Below are 24,922 nucleotides of genomic sequence, written 5' to 3' on the forward strand. Positions count from 1 at the left end.
CCAAGCTCCGCGCCCGCGGCGCCTTCGTCTTCTCCGGCGACGCCCCGCGCGCCGCCTCGGCCTCCTCCGCTCCACCTCGCCTCCTCGCTCTCCTTCCTCCACTCTGGCCAAACTCCGGTGCGAACCGCGACGAACCTCGAGAAGCATGCAGATCCAGATCTAGATCCGTTTAGGGTTGACTTTTGCCCTAGTTTTCAGTATTTTTTTGCATACTTCATCATCATAACTTTGCATCCGTGACTCCGTTTTGGGCGTGTAGCATATCAAATTGTTCGTCTCGACGTGTACTTCATTTCATTCCATTGCACCATGTTCATTTGAGTTCATCTTGATGCTCTAAATGCTGTTGCAAGAGTGCTATTCAATGTTAGTTCCAGTTTCTTAGCAGAGATTGGACATTTGTCATTTTTGCCATGTTTAATGTGTGCCTCCTATGAACTTGAGCCCTACATGTGTTTTGAAGTATGCCATGCCATCTTTACAGGGGTGTATGCCATGTATTTTTGTGATCTTTGTGGTGACTAGCACAAGCATGCAAAATAGCTCTCGTGATGTTGCTGATTTCAGGGACTTAGAAATCCTCTAAGTCTTTTCCCTGATAATATTTTTATGCCATGTATTCATGTTGCTACAGAGTGATCCATGCCTCTTTTGAGTATGTTCAGTAAGGATAATTTTGAGATATTGTTGTGCTCTATCCATCCATGTCTTTGTTTGAAATTATGGAGCACCCTAGCATGACTCAATCGTGCTCTACTTTTGCTATAAAATGTTCCTGGCAGATTGTTTACATGTTAAGCAATTTTGCCGAGGTTGTTGTAGTTGATCCATGCATGCTATGAGAGTGTTCTTGCCATGTTTAGCTCATACGCCATGTCTACTTGCTGGGTGTATGCTTAGTTTGTCATGCAATGCCTTGTGGTGAGTGCATCGAGCTCGTAAACATGCCTACGTGAATCTGTTTTGCCATGTTCCAGTTTTCTGCTAAGTCTGAATCTGTTAACGAAACTTGCCATGTTCACATGGTTGCCATTGTATTTTCTGATCCCTTTTGGCTTATGGTCAGTAAGGGACTTTTGTTGTATGCTTTAAGTAGCTTCATGCCATGCCTTGCTTTGCCATGATATGTTCCTGTAGCATGTTGATATCTTGCTCTAAACATTGCTTCCTGATGTTAAATTCCTGACATGTTGTTAATGTCACTGATATCTTTTGCACTTTTGCCATGCTTGTTTGAACCTGCTATTGAGTGAATTAGCCGTAGCTCAGTGTTCATCTTTTGTCAAGAATCTTGAGTGGATCACTGCCATGTGCTTTGTTGCTATGTTAGAGTGCAGTAGCTTGTTGTTCTTGATGCATTTAGATGGCCTCGTGCTGTTAATCGCAGCTTTGTGCCATTATTGTTTTGCTTGCCATTTGCAAACCATGCATCCGATTCCGGTGATCTTTATATCGATTTCGACCGAAATCAACTCATCTTTCTAGTGGCACTCTTGGTTTTCCAACTTGAGGCCAGGTTCAATCTTTCCTTTCTGAAACATGCATATGCATCACTTATCACATCCCGCATATCATCCCATGTTTTGCATCATGTTGCTTGTGCATTGCACCGTGGTTGATCGTGGTTCCCTTTGTTTGTGTTCTTGCTTTGGGTAGAGCTGGGAGACGAGTACGTGATAGAGGAACCCATTGAGTACACTTACGAGGATCAAGCTAACATCAACTCGGAGAACTTTGCAGGCAAGATGACCATACCCTCGAAATCACTTCTATCTTTGCTTGCTAGATGATCGCTCTATTGCTATGCCTATGCTACGATACCTACCACATGCTTTGTCATGCCTCCCATATTGCCATGTCAAACCTCTAACCCACCTTGTCCTAGCAAACCGTTGTTTGGCTATGTTACCGCTTTGCTCAGCCCCTCTTATAGCGTTGCTAGTTGCACGTGAAGATTGGAGTTTGTTCCTTGTTTGTCGTGGGTTTGTCACGGCAGATGTCCTTGTGAAAGGACTTAGTCGTGGAGCCATCGCAACGGGTTAGCTCAAAGGTGTTAAACCGGACAAGGGGACACGGAGATTTTATACTAGTTCAGCCCCTTCAAAGAAGGTAAAAGCCTACGTCTAGTTGTGATTGGTATTGCTAGGGTTTCGATCGAAGGCCAGGGAGCGAATCCGCTTTGTCTGGCTCCCGAGTTGTTGTCTGTCCCTAAACCGCTGTCGGGTCGTCCCTTTATATACATAGGTTGACTCCCGTCGGGCTACAGAGTCCTGAAACCGGATTATAAATGTGTCCGGTTCGGTCTCTATCCTTCCCATCTTACAATACAAGTTACATGACTAGGTCGGTTTACATTTACAGGCTTTAACCCGCCTTTGGGCCTTGGGCTTTTCGTAAATCGCCATCATCCTTGCATCTTCACGGGCTTCTAATCTTCAAGGAGTTACCCCGGCTACACCTGGCCGGTTTACATCCAGTAATAATATCCCCAACATTAGGCCCCAGATTGGTTTGAACTTGTTCATGTCAATCTTCTACACTTAGAAAAATTCCTCCCTCATATCTTCACCTTGATCTTGTAAACCGCCGTGACGTCATACTTTAAGATTATGATAAACCACCCTGACGTCATCCATCCGTTGATGTCGAAGATTACCTTCGTTTAATATGTATTCAGTCACCGAGGCGACACCTTTATTAACTTATCCATTTTTGGGCTCCTCGATTCCCGCACTTGCCGTTTCATTGCTTCACCTTATAAATTGGGGCAGAGGACCCCTTTATCTTCCTTCCGCTCTCCTTTCCCCCTTCTTCTTCCTCGCGACGTCTTCGCACCTGAGCGCCGCCGTCATCGCCAAGCCTCGCCTCTGTTTCACCATTGGCCGCTGCATCGACCTGTTCGGACCAGAGTTCTGCAGCACACCTCCGCCGCTTCCACGGCCGCAGTAAGTCCCCCTTCCTTTCTAGATCCATTAGGGTTTCCCTACTCTTCGCGGCTCTTGGAGTTCATCGGAGCTTTTGGTGCTGTTCTTCCTTGGCCTGTAGATGAATGCTTCGCACCTACCATATCCCTTGCCGTGGCTAATCCTCTGTTACCACCATAAATCCGTATGCGCAAAAGCTGATGTAGTCCTTCATAAACTGTTTCAGGTCTTACCCTTTTTAGGTCAAAATATTTTTGCTTTTCTGTCTTACCTTAGATCCGAAATTTTCATATGTCTCTGTGAAATCTGTTTCTCCTCACGCCAACCTAGGCGGTTTAACTTTGCATAATCAATCTGTACCACTAGCCCTCTGATAAACCGGAGGAGCCCTTTACCTTTATAGTTATACTCTGGTTTAACAGTGTCTGAGTACCCCTGTCCTGGTATTACCTTCTTTCCCTTATCGCATTGGTCTCCGGTCTATGCCATTTCGCATATCAGTACGTTTCTTACTCCATTGTATCTTGCATATCATCATGCGTGATTTATAAACTGGCTTTTCATTTTCAGCTTTTTTGTTTCACCATGGCCAAACAATTCACTGCTTGCAACTGGGCCCGTTCCCGGGTTACTGAAACTCAGCTGAATGAGATGGTTAGCATCGGCTCCTTGCCTAAGAAAACTGAAATTAAATGGCGAGTTCCAGGAACAGAAAATCCTCCGACCCCAAGGCAAGGTGAGGTGGTGGTCTTTGTTGACCACATAAGCCGTGGCTTCAAACCGCCAGGATCAAAGTTTTACCGGGATGTGCTTGCCAATTTCCAACTCCATCCCCAAGATATTGGGCCAAATTCAGTATCCAACCCATGCAACTTCCAGGTCTTCTGTGAAGCATACTTACAGGAAGAACCAACTGCATAACTGTTCCGGGATTTCTTTCACTTAAACCGGCGCACAAAATTTTTAAATGGCCCGAACAATGAACTTGGTGGTGTATCAATTCAAAAGCGGAAAGAAGTTGAGTTTCCTCATGCCAAACATCACAACCACCCAAAGGAATGGAACCAAACTTGGTTTTATTGCAGAGACACTTCGCCTGAAGATGAAAATCCCCTTCCAGGCTTTCATGATCACCGGCTTTCCAACACCCATCCGATGCCGCAACGCTTAAGTTCCTCCGAAAGGGCGAAATATGCCCCTCAACTCGCCAAACTCCGGGCCTTTACGGCCAATGGTTTAACAGGTATGGACTTCGTACGCTGTTGGATATCTTGGAGCATCTTGCCTCTAAGCCGGCGTCCTGGTTTAATGTGTGAGTATACCGGTGAGGTTGACGATCCTCAACGCCATTGCAACCTTCAACTCTCCGAGGAAGAAGTCACTGAAGGCATAAATAAGATTTTGAATGAATCAGAGCTGGTCTGTAGTCAAACCGGTTTGAGTCCCTTCTATGCCAAGAACAAACCGCCTGCTGTAAGCATTGTACTTCCTTTTCATCTCTAATGTTTTTATCTTGTGCAACCTGTAATCCTTCTTCTGTGTATGTATGTATAGGGTGATGACCCCTTCTAGAAACGGAAAACCATAGAAAAAGCGGTAAAACCAACTGGGGACAAAGCGGTCAAACCATCTCGCCCCAAAACCAAAGCCGTCAAACGGACGTCAAAACGGAAAACGGCTGACCGGATCAACATGGAGCTTGATGATGACACTGATGATCCGGAAGTTGAGGTAGAACTTGACTCTCTTGGCTCCCTTTTCATGCATCTCGTTAACAATGATATTCCTCAGGAGGACGTAGAAGGCAGTCAAGCTGATGATGTAGAGGTAATTACCCTTTCCTCCGGTTCAGACTCTATGCCAACACAAAAAACCCGCCAAGCAATCCGAAAAGTAAGCTTTTATCATCCTCTTGCTCACTTGGATCCAACATTTATTGTGAAGACTCAGCAGCATGAAGCTCGCCGGACAACCCGGCACTGTGGCCAACAGGTCACTTCAGCCGGTTTACTTGATACCCTGGTTCGGAAGCGCCGGTCTGAGGTCCCCTCTTCTCCTGACCATTCTTAGCCCAAGGCAGGTTATTTCAGACAACCTCTTAATCCATCCAATTCAAATTATCAGGTGACACCTCCCTCATCATCTGGCGAGTCAACCGCAACTCAACTCCCTCCTCTGAAAACTGTGGCTGGGTAAGTTATAAAACCTTTTTCTTCAATGCATCATAGAACTTGAATAAGATATTAATCCTTTTATGCTTTTGTGTGCAAGGCCAAAGCCAGACCCATGAAGAAAGCTCGGGTCGCCAATCCGCCCGAAGACCCGACCACTTTTGAAGAAGAACCCAGAGGTGAACCGGAACAAACTTGTGAACTGGAGGGCCTTCATCCTGAAGCCGCCTCTGGTGAACCGCCCCTTCAAGGCGAAAACACCGATGAACCAGCTGACGCTGAACCTGCCGCACCTAACGTTGAACTGGCAGAGCCAAATCGGGCTAGTCCGGTGAGAAATGCTGATACTCCATTGTCACCAGCCAAACATACTGAAGGTCAAGGAGCCGATGTTATCATTACTGGAATGGGCCATAGCTCTCCTGTCCATCCCGTCATCTTTGCTCAACATAGTGCCAAAGAAGAGCAAGCTGCTAAGGACAAAGGCAAGTGGAGCAGTGATTTATCAAGCCATGCTAATTTCAACACTGAAGAGCTTCACTCTGGCTTCTTGAACCGTCTACACTCAAACCGGGACTATGAAGCCGGTTTGGTGAACTTGATGAAAGAGCGATATGAGGTAAATTCATCTCCCTTTGTTTATTGACTTAAAGCTGAGACCATAATGCCAGTAGCCCCCAAGGGCCGTATTATGATGTTAATCATAAGCGGGTCTTTGTAACCAAGACTCATCTTTTAACAATTAGATAACCTTGTGTAGCATAACTCCCAAAGGCCGGTTTAACTGGGCAAGTTAATCCGGGTTTTAATCCATGCATCCACTTTAGAACAGACGCACATTAGCCCCCAAGTGTCCAGGATAATGCTTGTATTGTTCTGGAGACTTATATAAAATGCAGCACTTTAAAGCGAACAGGCATTAGCCCCCAAGTATGAAGTGCATAACTTGTTATACGCTTTGTACTTAGAACATATACAACCTGTTGCTTAATATACCTTCAACGTTGCAGGCTGAACTGAGAAGCAAAGATGCTCGAAACTCTGACTTGCAAGAGAATGTGAAGTCTCAACAGGCAGAGGCTGCAAAAGCCAAAGAAGAGCTGACCCAAGCCCTGGCCGTAATGGAGAGGCTGAAGGAATCTTTCAATAAGGATCGGGCTAACTGGGAAACCGAAAAATCCGGTTTAACCAAAAGAGCTGAAGACGCCGAGGCAGCCCTGAAACCAGTTGTAGACAAACTAGCTGGTTTGAAATGGCAAATCAATGCTATGACTTCTGCTATCTTTGGTAAGTGTCTGCTTATGTGTTTTGCGCAAGTCAATGAACCTTATCACTGACCAGCACATTGAAAAAATCTTTGGCAGTTACTCGGATCGCTCATCTTGGTACAGATATGCGGACGAAGCTCAAAGCGGCATATACATTGGTTGAACAACTGTACTCTGGGTCTCAGCGGGCTATTTGCACGGCAGCTTACAACAAACCGGCCCCAACTTTGATTAAGGAAACACTTGAGAAATTGGCCATGTTACCAGCCCGTATTGCCGAATTGAAGAAAGCAGCTGCCAGGTCAGGAGCTTTAACCGCACTTATTCGAGCCAAAGCCTGGATTCCAGATCTTGAAGCGGAGGATATCATTAAAGGATACCCAGGTGTGAAGGAAGACGGTTCAAACTTTGATAATGATGACCTCCGGCGGCTGACCAAACAGATGCGGCCAGTAGCCAGCAAACTGGCCGATGATACAGACTTGTCCCATTTTCAACTGGTTTATGACGCTGAAGGGAAAAGACAGCCGGCCAACATCCATGAAGTTGAAGAACTTGTGCCTCCGATTCGTAAGCACACTTATGCTCCTGATATTAACCCCTCCAATCTTATCCATGAGGAAGCAGTATTTCAAGCTTTAACTGGAATCGATTAGTCGACGGTTGATTTCCAGCGTCTGGGGATGGATGAAGAAGTGCCCACACCAACTGATCCTCAACCATCAAACCGTCCAGACTAAGCGTCCTAAACCGGGCGCCGGTTTACTGGCCACTGTGTGCCGATCTTGTGAAAAACAATTATGCCATTGGAGCCGCTTTGAAAGCTTCTTGTAATAGGATAGCCAAAACTCCGTCATTTGCCATGCCATCGAGCATGTTTTGTAATGCCTCATGACAATTTGTGCCATCTTTTGGGATACATTTATGCATAACCCATGATGAATTGTGTTCCTGGGTACAACAACTTAAAAGGATCTAGCGGTTTACCGCTAGACGGGTCATAATGTCCAGGAAGTGTACAACACATAGATGAAATAATCGAAGTGTTGGTACAAAAAGCAATATACATAACATACCTCATTGGTTGATCAACAGTGTATACAGAAAATGTGTTAATACCAGTCCGGAATGTTGATAATCCCATCTTTGTAATGCCGGTCTATATACTAAACCGGACCGAGATAACTACCGGGTTCTCTTTATAACCCTGGTGATTTAGTCAAACCAGACCGGGTCAATAAACACCGGTTTATAACTGATCATGTGCCGACAACTTGTAGTTGAAAAGCTTGCCGGGTCAAAGACGTCGGTTTATCAAAAAATACCGATGAACTTCAACAAATAAAACTCAAAAAGGAAAATATACAAGGCTTTTTACGAGCTGCCAGGCTCCAAATCGAGGCTTTTCATGGGCTGCCAGGCCTCTGAGTTAAAGCATTTAACAAAGCCTTTTAAGATGGGCCTCCAATTAACCAATCATCGTTTTAACTTTGACAAGTTCAGGGTCTATAAAAGATTGACATGTCAAACGTTCAATGGGTCATACCAGGATTACCTGGACAGGAGTGGCTTACTTGATGAAGGCAGGTTAACCCGGGGTTTTAGGTGAATACACCAGGCTTCCAAGCCGTGGCTTGATAGCCAATTACAAGGGTCCTTTCAAACTCTTTGTTGCTTTGCAAAGAGAGCCCCCAAGTAACTTTGTGAGCTGTGCTCAGTGTGTGCCCATGTTTGAGTCTGTGCTTTGTGCAACACTCTCTTTGGCTCCACATATTTTTCTTTTGTGGCTTAAATGCCTATCAAGAGGTGCAGCTATGGTGTGATAACAACCAAGCCCCCTAGTGATATCCCTTCATGGTTTCAAAACCGATCAAGAGGCGTAGCTGTAGTTCAAATATGACCAAGCCCCCTAGTGATTTTCTTTATACCCGTGCAACTGCTAAGACCGGATTAATAAAATTTTTGCTTTGCCATCGCCCGCCCGGACTGAACCGGGACTAATGGGATGAGCCGGCCTGGACCATAGCCCTGTTTTCTACTAGTGTATCCCGCTTAATCGGAGGCTCCGGTTTATTATATAATATATACACTGTCATAAATATGTACAAATGAAGAGCCTATAGCTTCAAGTATAGTAAGGCCGAAGGAGAGCTATGTTCCATGGCCGCTTGGTCTCCTCCTCCGATTGACGTGAGCCTTGATGCTCTCGAAAATCAATGAGGTAGTAAGATCCGTTGTGCAAATTTTTGCTGACCACAAAGGGTTCTTCCCAAGGTGGGGATAACTTGTGCATATCAGTTTGATCCTGGATGAGCCGGAGTACCAAGTCGCCTTCTTGAAAGGTTCTGGTTTTAACCCGGTGGCTGTGATAACATCGGAGATCTTGTTGATAAATCGCCGATCGTGCTGCTGCCAGATCACGCTCTTCATCCAACAGGTCCAGAGAATCTTGACGTGCCTTCTCATTATCAGCTTCAACATAAGCTGTCACACGGGGCAAGTCGTGACGGATGTCACTAGGAAGAACTGCCTCCGCTCCATAGACCATGAAGAAAGGTGTGTAACCCATAGACCTATTGGGTGTGGTGTTGATGCTCCATAACACAGAAGGTAGCTCCTCAACCCAACAACCCGACGTCCGCTTTAAGGGAACCATAAGCCTGGGTTTGATACCTCGTAGAATTTCCTGATTTGCCCTCTCCGCTTGACCATTAGACTGGGGGTGAGCCACCGATGCTAGATCAAGCCGGATGTGCTCACGTTGACAAAATTCTTCCATCTCCCCTTTTGACATGTTAGTACAATTATCAGTTATAATGCTGTGTGGAAAGCCAAACGGGACTATCACCTTTTTGATGAATTGAACCGCCGTGGCTGCATCACACTTGCTGACTGGCTCTGCCTCCACCCATTTGGTGAATTTATCAACTGCTACTAACAGATGGGTCTTTTTGTCTTTGGATCGCTTGAAGGGTCCAACCATATAAAGCCCCCAAGTCACAAACGACCACGTAATTGGAATCATCCGCAACTCTTGAGCCGGAATGTGCGCACGGCGGGCGAATTTTTGACACCCATCACATCTCTTGACTAAATCTTCCGCATCAGCATGTGCCATCAACCAGTAAAAACCATGGAGAAAAGCTTTAGCAACCAAAGACTTTGAACCAGCGTGGTGACCGCAGTCTCCTTCATGGATTTCTCTCAAAATCTCACAACCTTCTTGAGGAGAAACACAACGCTGAATTGCTCCTGAAACGCTGTAGCGATGTAACTCCCCGTTGAGTATGGTCATGGACTTAGAACGCCGGATTATCTGTCGGGCCAACGTTTCATCGTCTGGTAACTCGCCCCGGTTCATGTAAGCCAGATAGGGGATTGTCCAATCCGGTATGGCATGCAGAGCTGCCACCAACTGAGCCTCTAGATCAGGAATAGCCAAATCTTGTTCGGTTGGCACCTTGACTGACGGATTATGCAATACATCAAGAAAGACATTGGGCGGGACCGGTTTACGCTGGGAATCAAGACGACTTAAAGCGTCCGCCGCTTCATTCTTCCGCCGGTCTATATGGTCCACCTGATAACGCTTAAAGTGACCAGCCACTGTGTCCACCGCTCGCCGATATGCAGCCATGAGTGGGTCCTTAGAATCCCAAGTGCCAGACACTTGTTGCGCCACTAGATCTGAATCGCCGAAGCATTTAACCCGGCTTAAATTCATCTCCTTAGCCATCCGAAGACCGTGGAGCAAAGCCTCATATTCAGCTGCATTATTAGTACAAGGGAACATTAAACGGAGGACATAACAAAACTTGTCACCTCGTGGGGAAGTTAATATGACTCCAGCCCCCGGGCCCTCCAGCTGCCTGGACCCATCAAAATGAATAGTCCAATATGTATTATCTGGTTTCTCTTCAGGTGCCTGTAACTCTGTCCAATCATTGATGAAGTCCACAAGTGCCTGGGATTTGATCGCTGTGCGGGATATATATATATTTGAGCCCATGAGGTCCAAGCTCAATAGCCCACTTGGCAATCCGGCCGGTTGCTTCTCTATTTTGAATGATATCTCCCAGAGGAGCTGAACTGACCACTGTGATGGGATGGCCCTAAAAATAATGTTTAAGCTTCCGGCTTGCCATAAACACTCCATACACCAGCTTCTGCCAATGCGGATACCTCTGCTTTGACTCAATGAGCACCTCACTGATATAATAAACCGGCCGTTGAACCGGATATTCCTTGCCAAGCTCCTTCCGCTCTACCACAATAGCTACGCTAACAGCCCGAGCATTAGCAGCCACGTATAGTAATAATGACTCTTTATCAATTGGTGCTGCAAGCACGGGCAGTTCAGCTAGCTGCCTCTTCAGATCTTCAAACACTTTATCAGCTGCCTCGCTCCAGACAAAGTTATCTGTTTTCTTGAGCATCTGATATAAAGGGATGGCCTTCTCTCCAAGGCGATTGATAAACCGGCTCAAGGCTGTAATCCGGCCGGCCAAACGTTGAACGTCATTGATACACGCCGGTTTAGCCAGGGATGTAATTGCTGAAATCTTTTCTGGATTAGCCTCAATGCCTTTGTTTGACACCAGAAAACCCAAGAGCTTGCATGTAGGGACACCAAAGACACACTTCTCCGGATTGAGCATCATCTTGTAAACCCGGAGGTTGTCAAAGGTTTCTCGTAGGTCGTCTATCAATGTTTCCTCCTTTCTGTATTTTATCACAATATCATCCACATATGCATGAACATTGCGCCCAATTTGGTTATGAAGGCAATTCTGAACACAACGCTGATAAGTTGCCTGGGCACTTTTGAGTCCAAAGGGCATGGAGACATAGCAGAAGGCTCCAAAGGGAGTTATGAAAGTTGTCTTCTCCTGGTCCTTAACCGCCATTTTGATCTGATGATAACCAGAGTAAGCATCTAGAAAAAACAAACGGTCACAACCTGCCGTAGCATCAATTATCTGATCAATGCGAGAGAGAGCAAAGGGGTCTGTCGGGCAAGCCTTGTTTAAATCTGTGTAATCCACACACATACGCCAAGTGCCATTTTTCTTGAGAACCAGCACCGGATTGGCCAGCCACTTTGGATGAAAGACCTCTACAATAAACCCTGCGGCCAACAAGCGGGCTACCTCTTCACCGATAGTGTTGGGGATATTACTACTGGAGGTAAACCGACCTTATGTAGCCGGGTTGACTCCTTGAAGATTAGAAGCCCATAAATATGCAAGGATGATGGCGCTTCATGGAGGCCCAAGGCCCGAAGGCGGATTAAAGCCTGTAAATGTAAACCGGCTTAGTCATGTAATTTGTATTGTAAGATAGGAAGGATAGAGACCGAGCTGGATACGTTTATGATCCGGCCGCGGGACTCTATAAACCGGCGGGCGTTAACCTATGTATATAAAGGGACGACCTGGCTGCGGTTTAGGAACAGACAACAACTCGAGAACAAGACAAAGCGGATTCGCTCCCTAGCCTTCGAAACCCTAGCAATATCAATCACAACTAGACGTAGGCTTTTACCTTCCTCGAAGGGGCCGAACTAGTATAAAATTCCCCGTGTCCCCTTGTCCGGTTTAACCCCTTAAAGCTAACCCATAGCAATGGCTCCACGACTAAGTCCTTTCACAAGGACATCTGCTGTGACAAACCCACGATAGTTGGCGCCCACCGTGGGGCTATCGCACGATGGTTTTGAGTTCTTGAAGGGCAGCTTCGATGGACTTAAGGGATACGCTGTGGGCCGGATGACGAAAAGTCGTCGCGGCAAGCTCTACATCGACAACGCGGGATAGGGTCCCGAGGCCGATTCAATCAAATACGGGTACCGGGTCCCCTTTGGTGGGATTCACGTCTTCATCGGCAAGATCGGCGAATCGGCCCCTGAGCCGGACATCTACACCGACATCATCGAAATGGCTCGGCGTGCAAGTTCTTCGCCGGTTCAGCCCGAGGCAAGGCATGTTTTCGTGGGTGTCATCCATGGATCGAGGTACGAGGACAGATCGGTGTACGATGGAGAGATCATGGTCTGTTCTGATGACGAGTCTTCTGGAGAGACCGAATCACTTTACCAGTTGCAGGACGGCCGGATTGAAGGAGGATCCGAGGGCAACAGTATTCCGGATTCCCCCGATCTATCGAACCGGGCCGCCATCTTCATGGCCGGCAAACAATCGGCGCCTCATTCATCTACCGCCGCAGCAATGCTCTCCGGTTCAACAACAGCCACACCAGTAGGGGCAGGAAGCTCGGCGCCGCTTCCGGCCCAAGTCCTATCTGATTTGTTTGACGCTTTGGCAACATTGATGGCCGCGGAGGTGGATGCAGCAGCCAGGGATCAGCGCAATGCAGAGATTGCAAAGGTAAAAGATCAGATAGCCCAGGCTAAAGCGGACCTGGCAACAGAGAATGCTAGGATGGCTACAGAGCGGGTTGAATTGGAAGCACATGCCTACCGGATTAGACTGGATCAGAATGCTTCAGAGGAAGTCATGAGAAGAAGGTATCGATCACGTCTCCCGTCGGTTTATGAGCCGCAGAATCTCTTCAACACACCAGGAGCAGGAGCTGGTAGCCAACCCACACTAAACCGGGCGGGAGTGCCGGTTCAACCGCGCATGACGGACCCGCCTTGCCAGAACAACGTTGTGCCACAGTATGTACCAACACCACCCGGGCATTATTCCAACCCGTTGGACAACATTGTGGCCGCCGCTTCACGCCTGGCGGCCCTCCCAACCGACGGCGAGTCACCAGTTGCAGTGGAAGCACGTCGGGCCAGGGATCTCCTTCAAACAGCACTAAATCAACAGCAGGCGTATTCACACAGTCGTGAGAGGATTCATTCCACTCCCCGTCCAAGCCGGAGTTATAGCAGACACGTGGAGGACGAATTGGCCGTGTCCAGTAGTGCACGTCACCGAAATTCACCACGAGGGAACAATCCGGCCGGGGGAGGCGCTAATGCGCAAGATGTTGTGGACCATGGCCGCGCACGTCGGGAGGCCGAGTTGGCGGCTCGACACGGAGCACAACAGCATACTCCGGTTCACCCCACGGCCTCCGTGGAGCCAGGAGTGATGTTCAGTTCCTTAGGGGTGCCGTGTCTAACCCCCGCTTTGCGTAACATGAGACTGCCGAAGGATTTCAAGGGACCTCGTAAGGTACCAAATTACACCGCCGATTTGCAACCAGAGGCGTGGGTGGAGAGCTATGAGATGGCAATGGAGATGTTAGACGTGGATGAGGCAGTGTGTGCTAAATATTTCACCATGATGTTGGAAGGAACAACTCGCACTTGGTTGAAGAGCTTGCCAACCAACTCTGTTGGATCATGGGCCAAATTGAAGCACCGGTTTATCCAGAACTTCAAGGATACGTGTAAGCAGCCGATGTCAATCGTGGATCTGGCCGCTTGTGTCCAAGAGGAGGGGGAGTCCAGGACCCATTGGGTCAAACGGGACTCAGCAATTTTGCATTCATCAGATCATATCAATGAAGACACTGCAGTGTTAACATTAGAGGGCAATTGTCATTTCAAACCGTTAAAACAGAAGTTGGGAAGGCTCAAACGTCACTGCAATGATATGTGAGCACTCATGGCCGCTTTGGTTAAATACGCCGATTCAGATAATACCAAGGATCCGGATTCAGAGGAGGACAAACCGGAGAAAGGTAAGAAGAATGGCAATGCCAAGGGTCAACAACATAATCCGGCAGGCCATGGAAACGGTGGTAAGTGCAAGGCCGACAGTAGCTTGGACTTTGTTGCAAATACCAACGCGCAGGAGAATGGCCAGCGCCGTAAGGGCAAGCAGCCTCGGAGGGGTGGAGGTTCAGGCCCCAATTTGGAGCGCTTGTTAAATCAGCCCTGTCCAAAGCATGGATCGAAGGAGAAGACGACATCATATCTTTGGAAGGACTGTTATATCATGCGGGATTTCAAGAATTCCAATATGTTCCAATATGACAACGGCCCGCCCGGTGGTTCAGGAGGAGGTTTCCACGGGCCGGGTTACGGAGGTGGTGGTTTCGGTTTAGGGTTTCAAGGCAACCAAACCGGACACGTTAATCAAGGGCACCAAGGCAACCAGGGAGGTTACAACCATCAGGGGAATCAGCAGCAGCAGCAGTCGGGTTATCAGCGCAATCCCAAACAACTGAACATCGGGCAATATCATGTCTTCACTACTAGTTTGTGCAAACGCGATAATAAGCTTCACAAAAGGGCAGTAAACTCTGTTGAGCCAGCAGTACCTCAGTATTTATGCTGGTCTAAGCAACCTATTTTGTGGAGTAGAGATGATCACCCACCCCGGGTTGATAATCCAGGTCACTTGGCCCTGGTGGTGGCCCCTCAAGTTGGGGGATACAAGTTTACCAAAGTACTCATGGATGGGGTAAGTAGTATCAATATTTTGTATTATGATACATTCCGCTGTATGGGGTTGACAGATAAGGATCTTAAACCGTCAAATACGGTCTTTCATGGTGTGGTGCCTGGTAAGTCTGCATATCCTGTTGGCAAGATAGCTTTGGAGGTAGCTTTTGGAGATGACTATGATTCAAGGTTAGAAACATTGACATTTGAGGTGGTAAAGATCAAAAGTTCGTACCACGCCTTGTTTGGGCGGCCGGCTTATGCTAAGTTTATGGCAAGGCCATGTTATGTTTATCTACAACTCAAAATGCCAGGTTATAAAGGGACTATCACGGTACATGAAAGTAGAAAGATTGCTTTGGAGTGTGAAGAAGGTGATGCGGCTTATGCTGAGTCGGTTTGTGCCACGGAGGAGTTGAAATTCTATAAGGAGCAAGTTGATCCGGCAGACATGACCTCTTTGAAAAAGCCAACTACAGAACATGATCCAACGTTGAAGTTCAAATCGGCTACAAACACTAAGATGGTTGACTTTGTTCCTGGCAATTCATCCAAACAGTTCAGTATTAGCGCTAACCCGGATCCCAAATAGGAAAGCGCGCTCATCGAGTTCATCCGTGAGAATCGGGACATCTTTGCATGGAAACCTTCTGACATGCCAGGTGTACCGAGGGAACTCGCTGAGCACACACTCAACATTGATCCTAAGTTTAAACCAGTCCGGCAGTTCCTCCGCCGTTTCAATGAAGAGAGACGTAAGGCTATAGGTGAAGAGGTAGCCCGTCTGTTACCTGCAGGGTTTATTGTCGAAGTTTTTCATCCAGAGTGGTTAGCTAATCCGGTGCTGGTTCTTAAGAAAAACGGCACTTGGTGCATGTGTGTGGACTACACGGATTTAAACAAGGCTTGCCCTGCAGACCCCTTTGCTCTCCCTCGCATTGATCCGATAATTGATGCTACGGCGGGTTGTGACCGTTTGTGTTTTCTCGATGCTTACTCTGGTTATCATCAGATCAAAATGGCGGTTAAGGACCAGGAGAAAACAGCTTTCATAACTCCCTTTGGAGCCTTCTGCTATGTTTCCATGCCTTTTGGACTCAAGAGTGCCCAGGCAACTTACCAGCGATGTGTTCAGAATTGCCTTCATAAACAAATTGGACGCAATGTTCATGCGTATGTGGATGATATTGTTGTCAAGTCCAGAAAGGAGGAGACATTGATAGATGATCTACGAGAAACCTTTGGCAATATCCGGGTTTACAAGATGATGCTCAATCCGGAGAAGTGTGTCTTCGGTGTCCCGGCAGGCAAGCTCTTAGGCTTTCTGGTATCAAACAGAGGCATTGAGGCTAATCCGGAAAAGATTGCAGCAATTACATCCTTGGCTAAACCGGCATGTATTAACGATGCTCAACGTCTGGCCAGCCAGATTACAACCTTGAGCCGGTTTATCAGTCGCCTTGGAGAGAAGGCCATCCCTTTATATCAGATGCTCAAGAAAACAGATAACTTTGTCTGGAGCGAGTCAGCTGATAAAGCGTTCGAGGATCTGAAGAGGCAGCTAGCTGAACCGCCCGTGCTTGCAGCGCCGATCGATAAAGAGCTATTATTATTATATGTGGCTGCTAATGCCCGGGCTGTTAGCGTAGCCATTGTGGTAGAGCGCAAGGAGCTTGGCAAGGAATATCCGGTTCAACGGCCGGTTTATTATATCAGCGAGGTGCTCATTGAGTCAAAGCAGAGGTATCCGCATTGGCAGAAGCTGGTGTATGGGGTGTTTATGGCAAGCCGGAAGCCTAAACATTATTTTCAGGGCCATACTATCACAGTGGTCAGTTCCGCTTCTCTGGGCGACATCATTCAAAACAGAGAAGCAACTGGCCGGATTGCCAAGTGGGCTATTGAGCTTGGACCTCATGGGCTCAAATATATACCCCGCACAACGATCAAATCCCAGGCACTCGTGGATTTCATCAATGATTGGACAGAGTTACAGGCACCTGAAGAGAAACCAGATAATACATATTGGACTATTTATTTTGATGGATCCAGACAGTTGGAGGGCTCGCGGGCTGGAGTCATACTAACTTCCCCACGAGGTGACAAGTTTTGTTATGTCCTCCGTTTAATGTTCCCTTGTACTAACAATGCAGCTGAATATGAGGCTTTGCTCCACGGTCTTCGGACGGCTAAGGAGATGAATTTGAGCCGGGTTAAGTGCTTCGGCGATTCAGATCTAGTGGCTCAGCAGGTGTCTGGCACTTGAGATTCTAAGGACCCACTCATGGCGGCATATCGGCGAGAGGTGGACGCAGTGGCTGGTCACTTTAAAGGTTATCAGGTGGACCATATAGACCGGCGGAAGAATGAAGCGACGGGCGCTTTAAGTCGTCTTGGTTCCCAGCGTAAACCGGTCCCGCCCAATGCCTTTCTTGATGTGTTGCATAATCCGTCAGTCAAAGTACCAACCGAAGAAGATTTGGCTATTCCTGATCCGGAGGCTTAGTTGGTGCCAGCTCTGCATGCCATACCGGATTGGACGATCCCATATCTGGCTTACATGAACCGGGGCGAGTTACCAGACGATGAAACATTGGCTCGACAGTGTAACGCCCCGAGACCGATGTGCCAGGTGTCGTCCAGTTATTCGCTGTTGTTGCCTTGTCATTGCTTGCGTGTCATGCATTGCATATCATGTCATCATGTGCATTTCATTTGCATACGTGTTCGTCTCATGCATCCGAGCATTTTCCCTGTTGTCCGTTTGGCAATCCGGCGCTCCTATCTCCTCCGGTGGTCATTTCTTCCTTCTTTTCATGTGTGGGCATTAAACATTTCCGGATTGGACCGAGACTTGTCATGCGGCCTTGTTTTACTACAGGTAGACCGCCTGTCAAGTTTCTTGCCATTTGGACTTCGTTTGATACTCCAACGGTTAACCGAGGGACCGAAAAGGCCTCGTGTGTGTTGCAGCCCAACACCCTTCCAAAGTGGCCCAAAACCCACTTAAACCCTCTCCATCATCTAGAGCGTTCGATCACGATCGCGTGGCCGAAAACCGGACCTCATTTGGACTCTCCTAACTCCCTCTACCTATAAATATGTGTGCCTCCCCGAATTTTGTCGCAGTCTAAACCCTAGCCTCTTCTCCACTGCGCCGCCGGACACGTCCGGGCGGAGCCGGACATGTCCACCGCCGCCGGCCACCTCATCCGGGCCAATCGGCGGCCGCCAGGTCGTCACCGCCGCCTCTCTCCTCAACTCCCGCAGCGCCACCTGTCGCGCCTCAGCCCCTCCGCCGCCGCGGCCTGCGGGACCCAGTTTGGGCCCGCGCGAGCCCATCTCGCCGCCGCCCGAGCGCAGAGCGCTCCCGACGCCTAGCGCCGCCCGCCGCGGGCTTGCTCCGCCGCCTGCCTCCGCGCCCCGCGCCGCAACCTCGCCGGAGTCGTTGCTTGAGTCGCCGGAGTCGCGCCGCCATCGCCGAAGAGCCTCCCCGCCGGGGTCCCGCACCTCGCCGGTCCTGCCCGTCTCGCCGTCGCCCGGATCCGGCGTTCTCCGGCCAGATCCGGCAGCCCCGCGCCGTCCCCGGCGTTCCCCGTCGTTCGCCGGCCGCCGTCCTCTCCTCCTCCGGTGAAGTTCCGGCCAGATCCGCCGCCGCCTCGGTTCGCGCGCCGGATGAACCCTAGATCTGGAGGTCTATATTTTCACTAAGTCCCCAAAATTTCCATGTTTCATATGCCCATCTTCATCGCATCGTAACTTTGCATCCGTAGCTCCGTTCTGCGTGTTTAGCATATCAAAATGTTCGACTCAGAGAGTACATCATTTCATCTCATTGCATCATTTTCATTTGAGCTCTTCTTGATGCCCGAAATGCTGTTAGAAGAGTGCTATTTGAGATAACTGTCAGATCTGGTTCTCCATTTAGAGATTTGTCATTTTTGCCATGATTATTGTGTGCATGATATGCCCATGAGCTCTATATGTGTTTTGTTATATGTTTTTCCATCTTTCCAGAGGTGCAACCCTTGTATTTTTGTGATGTGTGAGCTGACTAGCACAAGCTTGCAATAATGCTGATTTCAGGGACTTAGTAATTCCACGAAGTCCTTGATCTGTTTATTTCATTATGCCATATGTTCATGTTGTTTCCTAGTGATCCGTGCCTCTTTTGAGGATGATCAGTGTGGGTGTTTTGTTAATCTTGTAGTGCTCTATCCATCCATGTCCTTGTTTGTAATTATGGAGCAACCTAGCTTGAGTCAATCGAGCTCTACTTTTGCTATTTCATGAATCTGGGCAGATTGTCTACTTGTTAGCGATTTTGCCGAGGATGTTGTAGTGATCCGTGCATGCTATGTTATTGTTCTTTCCATGTATAGCTTGCATTTTGTGTGTTCTTGGTGGGCGTATGCTTAGATTATCATGACTTGCTCCGTAGTGAGTGCATCGAGCTCGTAAACAAGCCTACTTGATATCTGTTTTCAGCATGCTCCAGTTTTCACTAAGTATGAGAACTGTTTATGCTTTTGCTATGTTCACATGCTTGCAAATGTGTTTTCTGATCCCTTTTGGCTCAAGGTCACTAAGGGACTTTTGTTAAGCTTTTTGAGTAGCTCCATGCCATGTTTTACTTTGCCATGTTCAGGTCCTGTAGCATGTAGTTTTGTTGCTCCAAAGAGTGCTATCTGATCTGAAATTCTAGACAAGTGTTAATTTCACTAAGTCTGAGATCTGTTTACCATATACATTTTTGCCATGATTGTTTGAACCTGTTAATGGATGAATTGGCCGTAGCTCAGTGCTAGACTTTTGTTAAGCATCTTGAGTGGATCCCTGCCATGTATTTTGTTGTCTTGTTTGGGTGCTGTAACATGTTCATCTCATTGCATTTAGATGGCTACTTGCTGTAAATCGCAGATCGTGGTCATATTTGAATTGCTTGCCATTTCCAAACCGTAACTCCGATTCCGGTGATCTTTATATCATTTTCAAGCGATTTAACCTCACCTTTCCAGTGGCACACTTGGATTTCCAAGTTGAGGCCAGGTTCATGCATTCCTTGTCAATTCATGCATATGCATCGCATACCGCATCCCGCATATCATACCATGTTCATGTGTGGTTTGTTTACTATGTTGTGTGCTTCTTTTCCGGTGTTGTTTCTTCGGGTTGGTTCCGATAACGTCGCGTTTGTGAGGACCCGTTCATCTACGTCCGTTTGTCTTCTTCATGGACTCGTTCTTCTTCCTTGCGGGATTTCAGGCAAGATGATCATACCCTCGAAATCACTTCTATTTTTGCTTTGCTAGTTGCTCGCTCTTTTGCTATGCCTATGCTGCGATACCTACCACTTGCTTATCATGCCTCCTATTTTGTTGAACCAAGCCTCTAACCCACATTGTCCCAGCAAACCGTTGTTTGGCTATGTTACCGCTTTGCTCAGCCCCTCTTATAGCGTTGTTAGTTGCAGGTGAAGACTGAAGTTTGTTCCTTGTTGGAACATGGAGATGTTGTTCCTTGTTGGAACATGTTTACTTGTTGGGATATCACAATATATCTTATTTAATTAATGCATCTATATACTTGGTAAAGGGTGGAAGGCTCGGCCTTATGCCTGGTGTTTTGTTCCACTCTTGCCGCCCTAGTTTCCGTCATATTGGTGTTATGTTCCCGGATTTTGCGTTCCTTACGCGGTTGGGTTATAATGGGAACCCCTTGACAGTTCGCTTTGAATAAAACTCCACCAGCAAGGCCCAACAATGGTTTTACCATTTGCCACCTAGCCTCTTTTTCCCTTGGGTTAGGCCAGCCCAAGGGTTATCTTATTTTAACCCCCCCGGGCCAGTGCTTGTCTAAGTGTTGGTCCAACCCAGAGCACCGTGCGGGGCCGTCCCTTGGCAACTTGGGTTACGTTGGTTCCCGTATGCTTAGCTTATCCGGTGTGCCCTGAGAATGAGATATGTGCAGCTCCTATCGGGATGTCGGTGCATCGGGTGGTTTTGCTGGACTTGTTTTACCATTGTTGAGGATGTCTTGAAGAACCGGGATACTGAGTCTGATCGGAATGTCTCGGGAGGAGGTCTATTCCTTCGTTGACCGTAAGAGCTTGTCATGGGCTAAGTGTTGGGTTTCGTAGTAATTTCAAAAAATTTCCTACGCACACGCAAGATCATGTGATGCATCGCAACGAGAGGGGAGAGTGTTGTCTACGTAACCACGCAGACCGACTGCGGAAGCGATGACACACCATAGAGGAAGTAGTCGTACATCTTCACGATCCAACTGATCAAGCACCGAAACTACGGCACCTCCGAGTTCGAGCACACGTTCAGCTTGATGACGATCCCCGGACTCCGATCCAGCAAAGCGTCGGGGAAGAGTTCCGTCAGCACGACGGCGTGGTGACGATCTTGATGCACTACAGCAGCAGGGCTTCGCCTAAACTCCGCTACAGTATTATCGAGGACTAAGGTGGCAGGGGGCACCGCACACGGCTAAGGAATAGATCACGTGGATCAACTTGTGTGTTCTAGGGTGCCTCTGCCTCAGTATATAAAGGACTAGAGGGGGGAGGCTGGCCGGCCAAGGTGTGGCACGCCAGGAGAGTCCTACTCCCTCTAGGAGTAGGATTCCCCCGCCAATCCTAGTTGGAATAGGATTCGCGGAGGGGGAAAAGAGAGAGAGGGGGCCGGCCACCTCTCCTAGTCCTAATAGGACTAGGGGAAGGAGGAGGCGCGCAGCCCATGTAGGGCTGCCTCTTCTCTTTTCCACTAAGGCCCATCATGGCCCATTTAGCTCCCGGGGGGTTCCGGTAACCTTCCCGGTACTCCGGTAAAATCGTGATTTCACCCGGAACACTTCCGATATCCAAACATAGGCTTCCAATATATCAATCTTTATGTCTCGACCATTTTGAGACTCCTCGTCATGTCCGTGATCACATCCGGGACTCTGAACAACCTTCGGTACATCAAAATGCATAAACTCATAATATATCTGTCATCGTAACCTTAAGCGTGCGGACCCTACGGGTTCGAGAACAATGTAGACATGACCGAGACACATCTCCAGTCAATAACCAATAGCGGGACCTGGATGCCCATATTGGCTCCTACATATTCTACGAAGATGTTTATCGGTCAGACCGCATAACAACATACGTCGTTCCCTTTGTCATCGGTATGTTACTTGCCCGAGATTCGATCGTCGGTATTCCAAATACCTAGTTCAATCTCGTTACCGGCAAGTCTCTTTACTCGTTCTGTAATACATCATCCCGCAACTAACTCATTTAGTTGCAATGCTTGCAAGGCTTAAGTGATGTGCATTACCGAGAGGGCCCAGAGATACCTCTCCGATAACCGGAGTGACAAATACTAATCTCGAAATATGCCAACCTAACATCTACCTTTGGAGACACCTGTAATGCTCCTTTATAATCACCCAGTTACGTTGTGACGTTTGGTAGCACCCAAAGTGTTCCTCCGGCAAACGGGAGTTGCATAATCTCATAGTCATAGGAACTGTGCATATTCTGGTTTCTCCCCAGTTGGTCTCAAGGAACCAATGCGGTGGCAAATCTGCCCACTAACCTTGATAACATATGGGCCTCGTCCATCATTTATGGTTTCATTAATTTTAGCTCCCATTGAAGTCATTGCAAACATCGTATTGTACTGCCTAATATGTTCAAAGAAGCGACTGGAGAGTGTTCTGTCTTGGGATGTCAGTAAATCCAAGAGCGGTTGAGGAGGAGGATCATATGGCTGCAGGTAAACTTTTCCTCCCTTGCGACACAAATTATATGTTGGATTTGGAGTATGTCTTTCTCTGCGTAGACACTCTTCATACCAAAACAGAGCACCACAGTGCTTGCAAGAACGATGGGGACCTCCAAGGTTTAATGGTTGAAATATAGTTCCCGAAAGATAAGCCGAAAAGAGTTTTTTTGTAAATGTAGTCATCCCAAAACTCTTAGGCGTGAACTGAATGTGGGTAGAATCTTATGGTTATGGGCAAAGACCAGATTTTGTTTTTGTGATGTCGATGTGGATGATTCTTCGTTTGCAGGTTGTTGTGATGTTTGTTTTCCTCTAGAGGTTGTTGCTTCATAGATATGAAGAAGTAGATGGTGAAATAAATCGCAAGACATATTGTATGGTAGATAACATATTCGGAGGAATATAATGTGCCTGACATATTCGGCGGTTCTGGGCAGCAACATATGGGTTTACTCGAGGAGGAGGAGGATTAGGTAATGATGGACGACGTTTTCGTCCAACTGAATTATGCGAAGAGCTTTCTGCCATATCCATGTCGGCAAGTCTACCAAATGCAAGGTGATAGAAACAGATGAACGGCGCGAAAATACTAAAGCAAACTATATAAGGGGGTGAAATGCAAGGTGTATGTCTTCTCATACCATATAAAAAACTAAAACTGAAGAATACAAGTTCAATTGGCAAAAGTAAATTCAGATTTGGAAAAATGCAAGGCGATGGCGTGAAGAGACTAAAGAATACCCTCCTAAAAACTCTGTAAAATGCAGGGGATGAATGCAAGGCATATGGATTCTTGTACCATATTGAATTTAAATTGGATAGACAAACAAAAATTCAGAACAGATAAAGAAAAGCAGAGCTAAGTATACAATGTAGCGAAGCATACAAAAATTCAGAAATAGCAGTTAAATTCAGATATGAATGAAGTTCACAAAACTTTAGAGTAAGCAATAGATGGCAACAATATTTACCTAAAGGAGCCATCAATCCAAGGCGTCTGGGTATGAAGCAGGGGAAGAACAACCAAGATTGGAGGCCGGGTGTCCAATTTTTTCCAGTACCTGAGGAAGTCCAAAGCTGTGATGAATCAGCAAAAATGTCACAGGGAATGTGCATGAGGACGGGGGAGAGATTGCTCACCAGGAGTAGCTGTATGACTGCTATGGAGGACGATGGGAATGAAATGGGTTGTGGTGCACCCAATTTAAATGGGAATAAGTTAGTTAGTTGTGGAGATCAATAAGTCAGTTACTTGTGGAGATCGTGGGGAGAGGAAGTGAACAGTCAATCATCAATGACCTGCAGCCGAAGGATTTATTTGCTTTTTAGTTGAACAGTTTAATTGATAAGATAAAAGTGTGGGCCATTTGGTGTCAGCAAGCTAAAAACCACTGAGGAACAACGGGATTACATCACCTCCACGTCGAGAAGCTTAGTCAGAAGCAGTGAACTAAATGCGGCTCTGTTGACCTGGGGAAGACGTGGATAAAACCGGGTTCCTGGCAAACAATGACGGCAGTGGAGCAGAGCAACGGCGCCGGTGGCCAGAGGGCGGAGTAGAGCAACGGCACCGGTGGACAAAGGGCGGATGGACTGCATCCCAACTGCACCTGGAGGCTCGGAGCAGAGGAAGGGGGTTCGCCCAGCTTGACAGTACTGTTCCTCGATGACTTGGGGCAGCAGCAACAGAACCGTGCCCGGTCCGCGTCCCAGCGCCCAGAAGACGTTGTACCGGCGGCCTCCGGTTGGCCGAAACAAACGGCCAACAGCGGGCAGCGCACGGTGGTGGACGGGCGGCGCGAGGAAGCGAGGGGGGCGGCCATGGCGCGGTGAGCACTGGCGCTGGCCGGCGGCAGGATTCGGCCCAGCGGAGAAGCAGGTGGTGGAGGCGCGAGGCGGCCATGGCAGGTGGAGGTGGGTGGGATCCGATCCTGCGGGAGAGCCGGCGGCCGTGCGGGATGCGGCGGAGGAGGAGCCCGCGGAGGCACGTGACGGCCATGGAGCGGTGACCACCGGCTCCGGCGCTGGGCTGGGGATGGGCAGGAGTGCCGGCGGCCGTGCCGTGCCGTGCGGGATGCGGGATGGCCGGATGCGGGTGAGGGAAAAGGAGTGCCTGCGGGTGAGGGAAAATGCAGGTTTTTTTCCCACCGCCGTGACTGGAGGGGAATAAGTTGGAAACTGAATGATTACGTGGCTGCGGGTGACGGAAAGTGATTGGATGATTATGTAAACTGAATAATGATGTGGCATATCGCTGATGTGGATAGTGTGCATGATGAGAGAATAGGCAGAAGTGGGGAGCAACTTCTTAAGAATGGTAGATATGGCAAAGACATCTTCCTAATTGTAGAATCATGCACGCTTTTTGGGC

General features: G+C 47.9%; 1 long non-coding RNA gene across 1 annotated transcript in view; it reads right to left on the bottom strand.

Annotated features, from left to right (window-relative positions):
* Positions 1–24,188, bottom strand: part of LOC119352519 — a 54,143-nt gene extending 29,955 nt beyond the window's left edge. The window contains exons 1-3 of the long non-coding RNA XR_005170189.1: positions 23,968–24,188; positions 23,692–23,850; positions 23,523–23,628 (exon numbers count right to left, since the gene is read on the bottom strand). This is a non-coding gene — a long non-coding RNA (uncharacterized LOC119352519). The remainder of the gene's footprint in view (positions 1–23,522; positions 23,629–23,691; positions 23,851–23,967) is intronic.
* Positions 24,189–24,922: the final 734 nt, after the last annotated feature.

This window comes from Triticum dicoccoides, chromosome 2A, assembly GCF_002162155.2.
Source record: "Triticum dicoccoides isolate Atlit2015 ecotype Zavitan chromosome 2A, WEW_v2.0, whole genome shotgun sequence".
Classification (NCBI taxonomy): Eukaryota; Viridiplantae; Streptophyta; class Magnoliopsida; order Poales; family Poaceae; genus Triticum; species Triticum dicoccoides.